At 37.1% G+C, this 9,048-nt stretch overlaps 2 long non-coding RNA genes across 2 annotated transcripts in view; one reads left to right on the top strand and one right to left on the bottom strand.

The window, feature by feature from the left end:
- Positions 1-248: 248 nt before the first annotated feature.
- The window catches only part of LOC103101145 (uncharacterized), a 23,548-nt gene continuing 14,748 nt past the window's right edge, over positions 249-9,048 (bottom strand). Inside the window, exon 3 of the long non-coding RNA XR_469941.3 lies at positions 249-408. This is a non-coding gene — a long non-coding RNA (uncharacterized LOC103101145). The remainder of the gene's footprint in view (positions 409-9,048) is intronic.
- Positions 1,691-7,711, top strand: LOC103100964 (uncharacterized). The gene is made up of 3 exons (XR_469939.3): positions 1,691-1,928; positions 6,145-6,265; positions 7,384-7,711. It is a non-coding gene; the product is annotated as an uncharacterized LOC103100964 (long non-coding RNA).

Below are 9,048 nucleotides of genomic sequence, written 5' to 3'. Positions count from 1 at the left end.
GTAAACAGGTCTACGCCTTAATGGCTCTGTAATTACTGGGCTGTGATGGGCTTGTATATCTATAAAAATAGTTTAGTTGGCCCTGTCCTGTACAAAACAAATTGGGCCCATACACAGCTCAGCAACTTAAAGAAAGGAATGCTTCAGCTGCCTCTGCAAGAGCCCTGCATCTTCCAAACTCCAGGTGCTCTCAAACCCTATTCTAATTAAATATAAGAATTAGAGCATTTTTCCCCAGCTGCCCCTCACCACAGTGGGCACTCAAGGTGTCCCAATATTCAACGTTGTTCAGTGCGTCCCTGGAGATCCAGTTTGAATCCAATTGAGTGGCTGTCCCCTGAAGATCAGAGGTCAGTAGATGGGAAAAGAGCTTGGAGGTCATCTGATCTTCTGTGACAGAAAGAGACCCTAAAGAAATGAGAAGTCAAGTGACTTTCCGGAAGTTACAAGTTGAGTAAAGGAAGAGCCCAGATTGGAAACCATCTTCTGACTCCAAATGGAGTATTCTCCCCATGGCCCCACACTACCTGATTTCCGACTAAATGGCATGACCATATATTATGATACTCATGGAGAGCTCTGTGAGTCAGGTTCAAAATGAACACCCATCTCTTTATCTCTTCAATTTTTATAGTGCCTTCCCAACAGCAACCCTTGGGGGTGGGGGTGGGGGTGTTGGAATGTGTTATCAGTAAAAGAAAATGTAAATAATTTGCCCATCAAATAAGTATCAGAGGCTAAATTGGAATCCAGACCCTCTCATAAATAAACAAATATAGGACAGTTGGGAGGCTCAGTGGATTGAGAGTCAGACCTGGAGACAGGAGGTCCTAGGTCCAAATCTGGTCTCAGATACTTCCTGGTTGTGTGACCCTGGGCAAGTCACTTCACCCCATTACTGTTCTTCTGCTTTGGAACCAATATATGGTATTGATTCTAAGAAGGAAGGTAAGGGTTTTTTAATACATTTTAAAATATACTACATAAAAAATAAATTTTAAATGAATAAATAATTAAATAATTAATCTCCTGAAAGCACCATTTACCACACTGTTGATCCTCTGCTTCTAAGTCTCCTAATCAGTCATGTGACCTCTGTCAAGTCATTTAACCCTTATGGGCCTCAGTTCCCTCCTTAGTCATCCTAAGATTCTAAATATAAACCATCAGATAACCAGACATGATCCTATCCCAAACCCAAATACACATAGCCTAATAATAAATTATCTTTATCTCCCAAAAATACACATTCATTATGTTATTTGGTTCCATACCAAGCCCATGAGCTCAGGAAATACAGGGGATGACTAGTTCCATTTCACAGATGAGAAAGCAGAGACCCTGGGAGGCAAAATGATTTAAACAGAAGCATGCACAGTGTCCCAGGAAGGGTCAGCAAGAAAACTTGAGCTTCCTGACTTCCCTGTTTGCAAGAAGCCACTTGAAATACCATTCCGGCTTCCACCTGAATGCAGGGAAAGATGGAAAATTACAATGTGGCATGTGTGATCCATGCACCGTGGCCACTAGATGGCAGGTCAAAAGTCCTGAGTGCTCCAGGTATGCCGGGATGACCCTCTTAGGAGGAAATAGGATCATTTCTGCCTTCTAGCAATCCTGGGGCATTTCCTCTTATTGGTTAGTGTTGGAGAGGCACGGCCTCGGTAAGTGGCTCTTCTAAGCATGCGTTGTGCTGAAAAAAAATCTTTCCGTCCAGGATATGTAGGTGTTTGGGGGAACTGAAAGGTTCAGGCTGACCTCAGCCAAGCACAGTCCGATCTGATCGCAGAATCACCGGATGTCGTGGCTGAAAGATTACTCTAATCACTTAATTCTAACACAGAAGAAATCAGAGACCCTGAGGCGCTAAGCGACTTGTCCACAGCGAGGAAATCTGCAAGCCTGGCCACTAAGGATTCAAACCTGAGGTGCTCGCGGGGCTCTAGTGATAGGGAGAAGCACTGGGCTTTCATTGTTATAGGTTGCTCCTCAGGGAGGAAATTCACTCTATCAATACACACGGGTTCTTTCTCTGCCACTTACAGAAAAGTGTCCAGAGCACCAAGAGGTTTGGGGGCTTGTTAGGGTCACCCAAACTTGTATATGTCAGAGACAGGACTTGAACTGGACTTCCTGTCTCCAAGGTCAGTCCTCTACATTGTGCCATGAAAATCCAGCTTTTTCAGCTTCAAGAACACTGGTTTTTCTGGGCTCCCTTTCTTGAATCTCTCCCACCTCTAAATAATCCTGCTAGATTCATCAAAACATCATTTTTGTCCGTGGTTAATGCAGAAATTTGTTTTACATGTCAATACATAATTTGTAGTTATTTTTATTTTTCTTCTCTTCTCAATGGCTGGAAGAGAGGAAGGAAGGAAAGGAGAGAATTTGAAACTGAAAATAATTTTTTTAAACCCTTACCTTCTATCTTAGATTCAATACTTTGTACTGGTTCCAAGGTAGAAGAGCAGTAAGGGCTAGGCAATGGGGGTTAAGTGACTTGCCCAGGGTCACACAGGTAGGAAGTATCTGAGGCTACATTTGAACCCAGGACCTCTATTCTCTATGCCTAGCTTTCAATCCACTGAGCCACTCAGCTGGCCCCTGCTTCCCTTTGAGCCATATACAAAATTATTGTTACCTAAATCTAATGAATATGGAATATTTATTTGGTTTCTGTGAAGGATTAGGGAATGGAAATATTTTTATCTTTAAAGGCTTTATGTCAGTTTGGGGGCATTCTGCTTTCAAAAAATTAAACTTAATTTTAAGGCACCTAATTAGGCTGAGGAAGACTAATAAATACATTATAGATTGTGTGTAAACTTGCAGGAAATATTTTGAGGTGTTACAAGGTTTCCCATTTTAAGTAGTTATGCAGTAAATAAAGGCTTAAGAAATTTCATTTAAATCATAAAGCGGGTTTTTTTTTAATTGGAAAATTATTGTATATTAATTAGTAGAGGAATACCTAACCAAAGGAAGTATCTGAGGCTAGATTTGAACCCAGGACCTCTATTCTCTATGCCTAGCTTTCAATCCACTGAGCCACCCAGCTGGCCCCTAGGTTGTTTTTTTTTAAGTACCCCTCCTATCTTATCATTACCTTGCTTAGAAAATCTACAATAATTCCTAAGAGATGATAGAGATAAAGATAGAAATAGAGATAGAGATCTCTATATATATAGAAATATCTTTATATATTATATATATCTTTATGTCTATAGATATATATATTAATAGATACCTATCTCCATTTATATCTATATACCTATAGATATCTTTTAATCTCTCTATAGATATCTATAAAAATAGAAATAGAGAGATCTCTATAGAGAGGTCTCCATCTCTATAAATATCTGTCTTTATCTACATCTATATCTTTATGTCTATAGACATATCTATTAATAGATACCTATATATGTTTATAACTATATGCTTATAAATATCACTGGCTATAGATATATATAAAATAGGGAGATCTTATTCTATATATAGCTATCTTTATTTTTATCCATCTCCTTCTAGATTTTTTTGTCTGTAGACATAAAATAAATAAAAATTGATATCTACATATTTATATCTATATGCTTATAAATATCTATAGAAATAGAGATAAATATCTACAGAAAGATATATATCTCAATCTTTATATTTGTGTTTGCAAACATGGCTATATATTTATAGATGTCAATCAATAGCTATAGATCTATGCCTATAGATATATCTCTATATCTGTCTATAGATATCTATTTGTATGTCTATAGACAACTATGTCTCTATAGTTGCCTATCAATGTCTATAGAAATAGAGATAGAATCTAAACTACCAGTTGGTTGGTCAAATGCTTTCACCATCAGACTGTACCAAAGATGTATTGGTAAATGTTTAACAACCAGCTTGAGCTAACAAAGGTTGTACACAGGACACACTTTTAAGTTTAATCTGTACCATTAACATTTTCTCCATCATTTTCTTAAATCTAGACAATCAACAGAACAATAAAACAATCCCTTATTTAAAGTATTTGCTGATTTCCAAGATGTAAATGCTCACACTGAAAATTTAACAATCAGCCCAAGAGCTAGTTTGAGCCAACTCCAGAAAGCCCTTGGCACCCTAACTATTCAATCTGAACTCTCTTTTACTAGCTCTAACCCCCAAAGAAAGCTTGAAATTCATTCAGAAAAGCTCCTTACTATTCTGTCCACTCTCTGCCTATTATAACTTCCCTCTGGTGTTTGTTCACATTCATGCAGATCCCTTTCTTATTATGCTCTCTACATCTCTCTGCTTAAGTAGATCTTGCTCATTGTTTGGAGGTCAAGTCATGTCCCTCCATTCCCATGAAAACTTCTCTTAACACCCAGTCCACCATGCTCTCTCCCTTCTCTGAGCTCTACCTACCATTCCTCTCTGGCTATCTCCTTGAGCAAAGTCAAGTAACCTCCCTCAGATTCAGCTTCCTCGTCTGTAAAATGAGTATAAAACCAGTATCTATCTCACAAGGTTGCTGTGAGGATCAAATGAGATAACATGTAAATTGCTTTGCAAAAAGAGTTGGTAATTGAGGAGATGTCCATCACCTGGGGAATGGTTGAACAAGTTGTGGCATATAATTGTAATGGAATATTATTGTGCTAAAAGAAATGATAAGTGGGACAATTTCAGAAAAACCTGGAAAGCTTTGTGTAAACTGATGCAAAGTAAAGTAGGCAGAACCAGGAGAACACTGTATACAGTAGCAGCAATACTGTTTAGTGATCAACAGTGAATGACTTCGTTATTCTCAGCAATTCAATGATCCAAGACATTTCCAAAGGACTCATGATGAAAAATGTTCTCTACCTACAGAGAAAGACCTGAGGAAGTCTGGAATACAAATCAAGCACACATAGGGTTTTTTTTTTCTTTTTTGGTGATGTGTCTTCTTCCACAACATGATGAATATAGAAATATGTATTATGTAAGAGTATATATATATATAACCTATATCAAAATGCTTACTGTGTCAAGGAGGGAAGAAAGGGAAGGAGGAAGAGAATTTGGAACTCAAAAACATAACAAAATGATTATGAAAAAAATTGTTTCTACATATAATTGGGGGAAAATAAATTATTGCTAAAAATATTACTTTGAAAACCTTAAAGTACTATATAAATGCTTGCTATTAATAGCAGGAGTATTATCCCCCACTTTGGCATTTAACCTTCTAAAGACGTAAGCTCCTTAAGGGCAGGAAATATGTCTTAAGTAAGGGATAGTATTCCTCTGCTCAAAAGTCTTAAATGAAAAGAAAAAAAACCTTCAGTGTTTCCTTGTAAAGTTCAAATTTATTTGCCTACCATTCAAGGTACCATTCCACTACCATTCCACTGTCTGGTTCTACCTTAGCATTCCAGACTTCTGTTATTTCCTCCATGTACTCATTTCATAAGTAGAATCCAACAGGGCAGCTAGGTGACACAATGGATAAAGAGCAAAGAAGTTAAATGCCCAAGGTCACACATTTAGTGTTTGAAGCCAGATTTGAACTCAGGAAGAACCATTTTCCTGAGTTCAAATACAGCCTTAGACACTTACTAGATGTGTGACCCTGGGCAAATTACTTAACCTTATTGGCCTCAGTTTTCCCATCTGTAAAATGAGCTGCAGAAGGAAATGGCAAACCACTCTAGTATTTTTGCCAAGAAAACATCTTCCTGAGTTCAAATCCAACTTCAAACACTAGTTGTGTGACCCTGGGCAAGTCACTTAACCTTGTTGGCCTCATTTCCCCATCTATAAAATAAGCCACAGAAGGAAATGTCAAACCACTCTAGGAGCTTTGCCAAGAAAACCCCAAATGGAGTCATGAGGAGCTTGACACAACTGAAATGACTCGACAACAATGGAATTCCAAAATGGAATATTCCTTGCCAAGTTTGAACATATCCTGTGCCCTTCTGCCTCAAAGCCTTTCTTCTCCTTGTCCTTCCCTCCTGAATATCCTTCCTACCCTTTTCCTCTATTAAATTCTTTCCCATCCTTTAAAGCCTAATTCAGATGCCCCTTCCTCCAGGATGTCCCCCCTTGATGTCTCCTTGGTAATGAGTTTCTCCCTCATTCATTTATTTTATTTTATGATTTATTATCTCTGCCAAGGTCATCGTGGGTCATCACCAGTCACCCCGACTTTCCTCTTGCCGTTGGCCTTTGTTGACTGGAAAAGGGAGTGAGACCAACAATTCTGGGCAACTCTGCCTCACTCAGATCCAATTCATGAGTAAGTCATCACCCCATGATGTCATTGGTCCTCTTTGAAAATAAAGGACAAACAACAACAACATTGTATGACCTCGTTCATGTTAATGACCTTCTCCATAACTCATTTTCCTATCTATAAAGTGAGCTCTTATTTCCTAATTAGATGGTGAGTTCTTTGAGATCGGGTCATTCTTTCATACAATTAATAAAGCTGATAACAATTACTCCTACTTACATAGCATATTTTAACCTAGATGGCACCTATGACAATGATGAACAGTGTTCAACAATTACATACGAAAGGCAATTTAAATGGGGCAGCTAGGGAACACCAGTCTGGGGAGAGAAGGTCCTGGGTTAAAAGCTGACTTCCCATACTGCCTAGCTCTGGGATTCTGGGCAAGTCACTTAACCCCCACCTTCTAGACCTCATTGCCCTTCTGCCTTAGAACTGCAGTATTAATTCTAAGATGAAAGGTAAAGGTTAAAAAAAAAAAGAACTTAGACTAAGAAGGTAAGGGTTTAAAAAAAAGAAATTAATACACCAATATTTGATGGGAACACAAATATTAGTGAGCCAGATCCATCTAGAATAACAAAAATACTAAAGCCCCAGGCCTTGGATTGCCCTCCCCCAGAAAGTCTTTCTAAACTATCTCAGTCCGCAATACTTTTCCCCCTCCTTAGTCTCCTGCGACACTTTCCACATTTAGGGCCATGTTGAACATATCCATTCTACGGTCTATTTTCATCATAACACATATGTGCAAATAAATGAGGCAGGACTGGGCTTGGGCTTTCATTGGTATAAGGAATTCTCAGATGAGTTCCTTTACCAAAGCAGATTCACACTAGCTCTATCATTTGGAGTCTTAGAGAATTGCCTGGGGGCTCTGAGATTCTAATTGCCTTGCCTGGGGCCACACAGCCAGTTCATGTCTGAGAGTGGGACTTGAACTCAAGCTTCTGCTCCTGGAAAATGCATTGTGAGAATTTCCTTTTCATATAGTCTATTAATTACTACATCCGGCTCTAGATTAGAAAAGCCCTAATCATTTCTTTTTTATTAGAGACGATTCCTGTGCCAAGGTCTTGGTACCATCCAGTCTACCATTTTTGCATTTTCTTTCTTCTTAGGAATTCAAAGAAATGTGCTCCTTTGCCAAAATCTGGCTAACAGGCCAATTTTACAATGACTCTTCTCCTGCCTACATGACAACCTTAACAACCAGTACCTGTCAGTTTACTGGGAAGGGCTGAGAATTTGATGGACCATCGTCGAATGAACTATTTACCAATTAGAGATGTCTTGGAGTGTTCAAGGGATGAGCTGGCTAATGAGCTCCCAAAGGTGTCTATAAATACCCAGGCCAGGAATTTCAGGGTCTTGGATTTATTGAGAGTATCTTTTGACCAAATTAGGATGGCTTGACTGGTCCATTAATAAATTATTTTACAATCAAGACATACTGCCTCTCAAGAACTTCAGTTGTTATAGCATATATGTCTGAATATATATATATGTGTGTGTGTGTGTGTGTGTGTGTGTGTGTGTGTGTGTGTGTGTGTGTGTGCACGCACTTGGATTTAATACACAGATAACCTCGTTTTCATATTAGCTATGCACACACTTATTTTATGATATTCTGAGAAATTGGATTTATATAATATTAAAAATGTGGGCATTTTGACAGAAAATATGCTCCCCATTATACAAGCTGCTGCAAAGGTCTCAAATGCAATTTTAAGCTATTAGCGGATTTGGGGGATATCATGTATATTAAATATATGTGGGTGTGTATATAAATGTATATAAAAAGTGTAAAGCAGAACACCTGGTCTTGAGGTCAAGAAGACTCCAAGGATTCAAGTTCTTCTTCTGACACATCCTGGCTATGTGACCATGGGCAAGTCACTTAAACTGTCTAAGGCTAGAAGATAAAGAAAAATGTGCCTCCCTGGTACTGGTAGAGAGAATTTCCTCAGCCTTACAACTATGAAATCATTGGTCCAGATCATAAATAAATGTAGATATTAGGTGTCAATTTTAGATTTAATTTATTAAATATATGTCCATATACATGGGAGCATTTATAAATATGTCTATATTTAGGTACATTAAATATATGTATGCATGTATATCCATAAATACATATAATGCAAGCATTTATGTCTATATATGTGTTAAATATGTATATGTATTATATGTTTATTATTTGTGAGTACTTATGGATGCATCTAGGTATATATGTTAAATCTACATGTAATATAATGTGTATATGTAGTATATCATGAGCATGTATAACTACATGTATGTGTATATGAAATATATTTGCATATGCACATGTAAAATACAAATATTCTATCTTAATATTTGTAAATTCATGTGTTTGTATATGTTAACTATTTGTATAGATATAATAAACAGATATTATATGTGAACATGTATTGATATATGTATCTAGGTGTATATATGAAATATATGTATAGGTATATATGAAATATATTAGATGAGCATTTATAAATATGTACAGCATTAAGAATATCTGTGTACATATATAAATATATATGTTATCACTTGGTATTTCTAAATATGTGTATATTTGTACATGTTTAATATATTTCTAGATTATTGTAATATACATATATTACATTAAATATTGATGCCGGTATCTGGCATATAATGTGTATGTATGTGCATGTGCAATACAGAATTGCACAGTTAAAAATCTACATGTATATGTGTTTGTCTATGTGTGTATGAAATATTAACACATTACATCTTGGTATTTGAAAATATAT

This window comes from Monodelphis domestica, chromosome 7, assembly GCF_027887165.1.
Source record: "Monodelphis domestica isolate mMonDom1 chromosome 7, mMonDom1.pri, whole genome shotgun sequence".
NCBI lineage: Eukaryota > Metazoa > Chordata > Mammalia > Didelphimorphia > Didelphidae > Monodelphis > Monodelphis domestica.
This window is presented reverse-complemented; position numbering and strand designations above follow the sequence as displayed.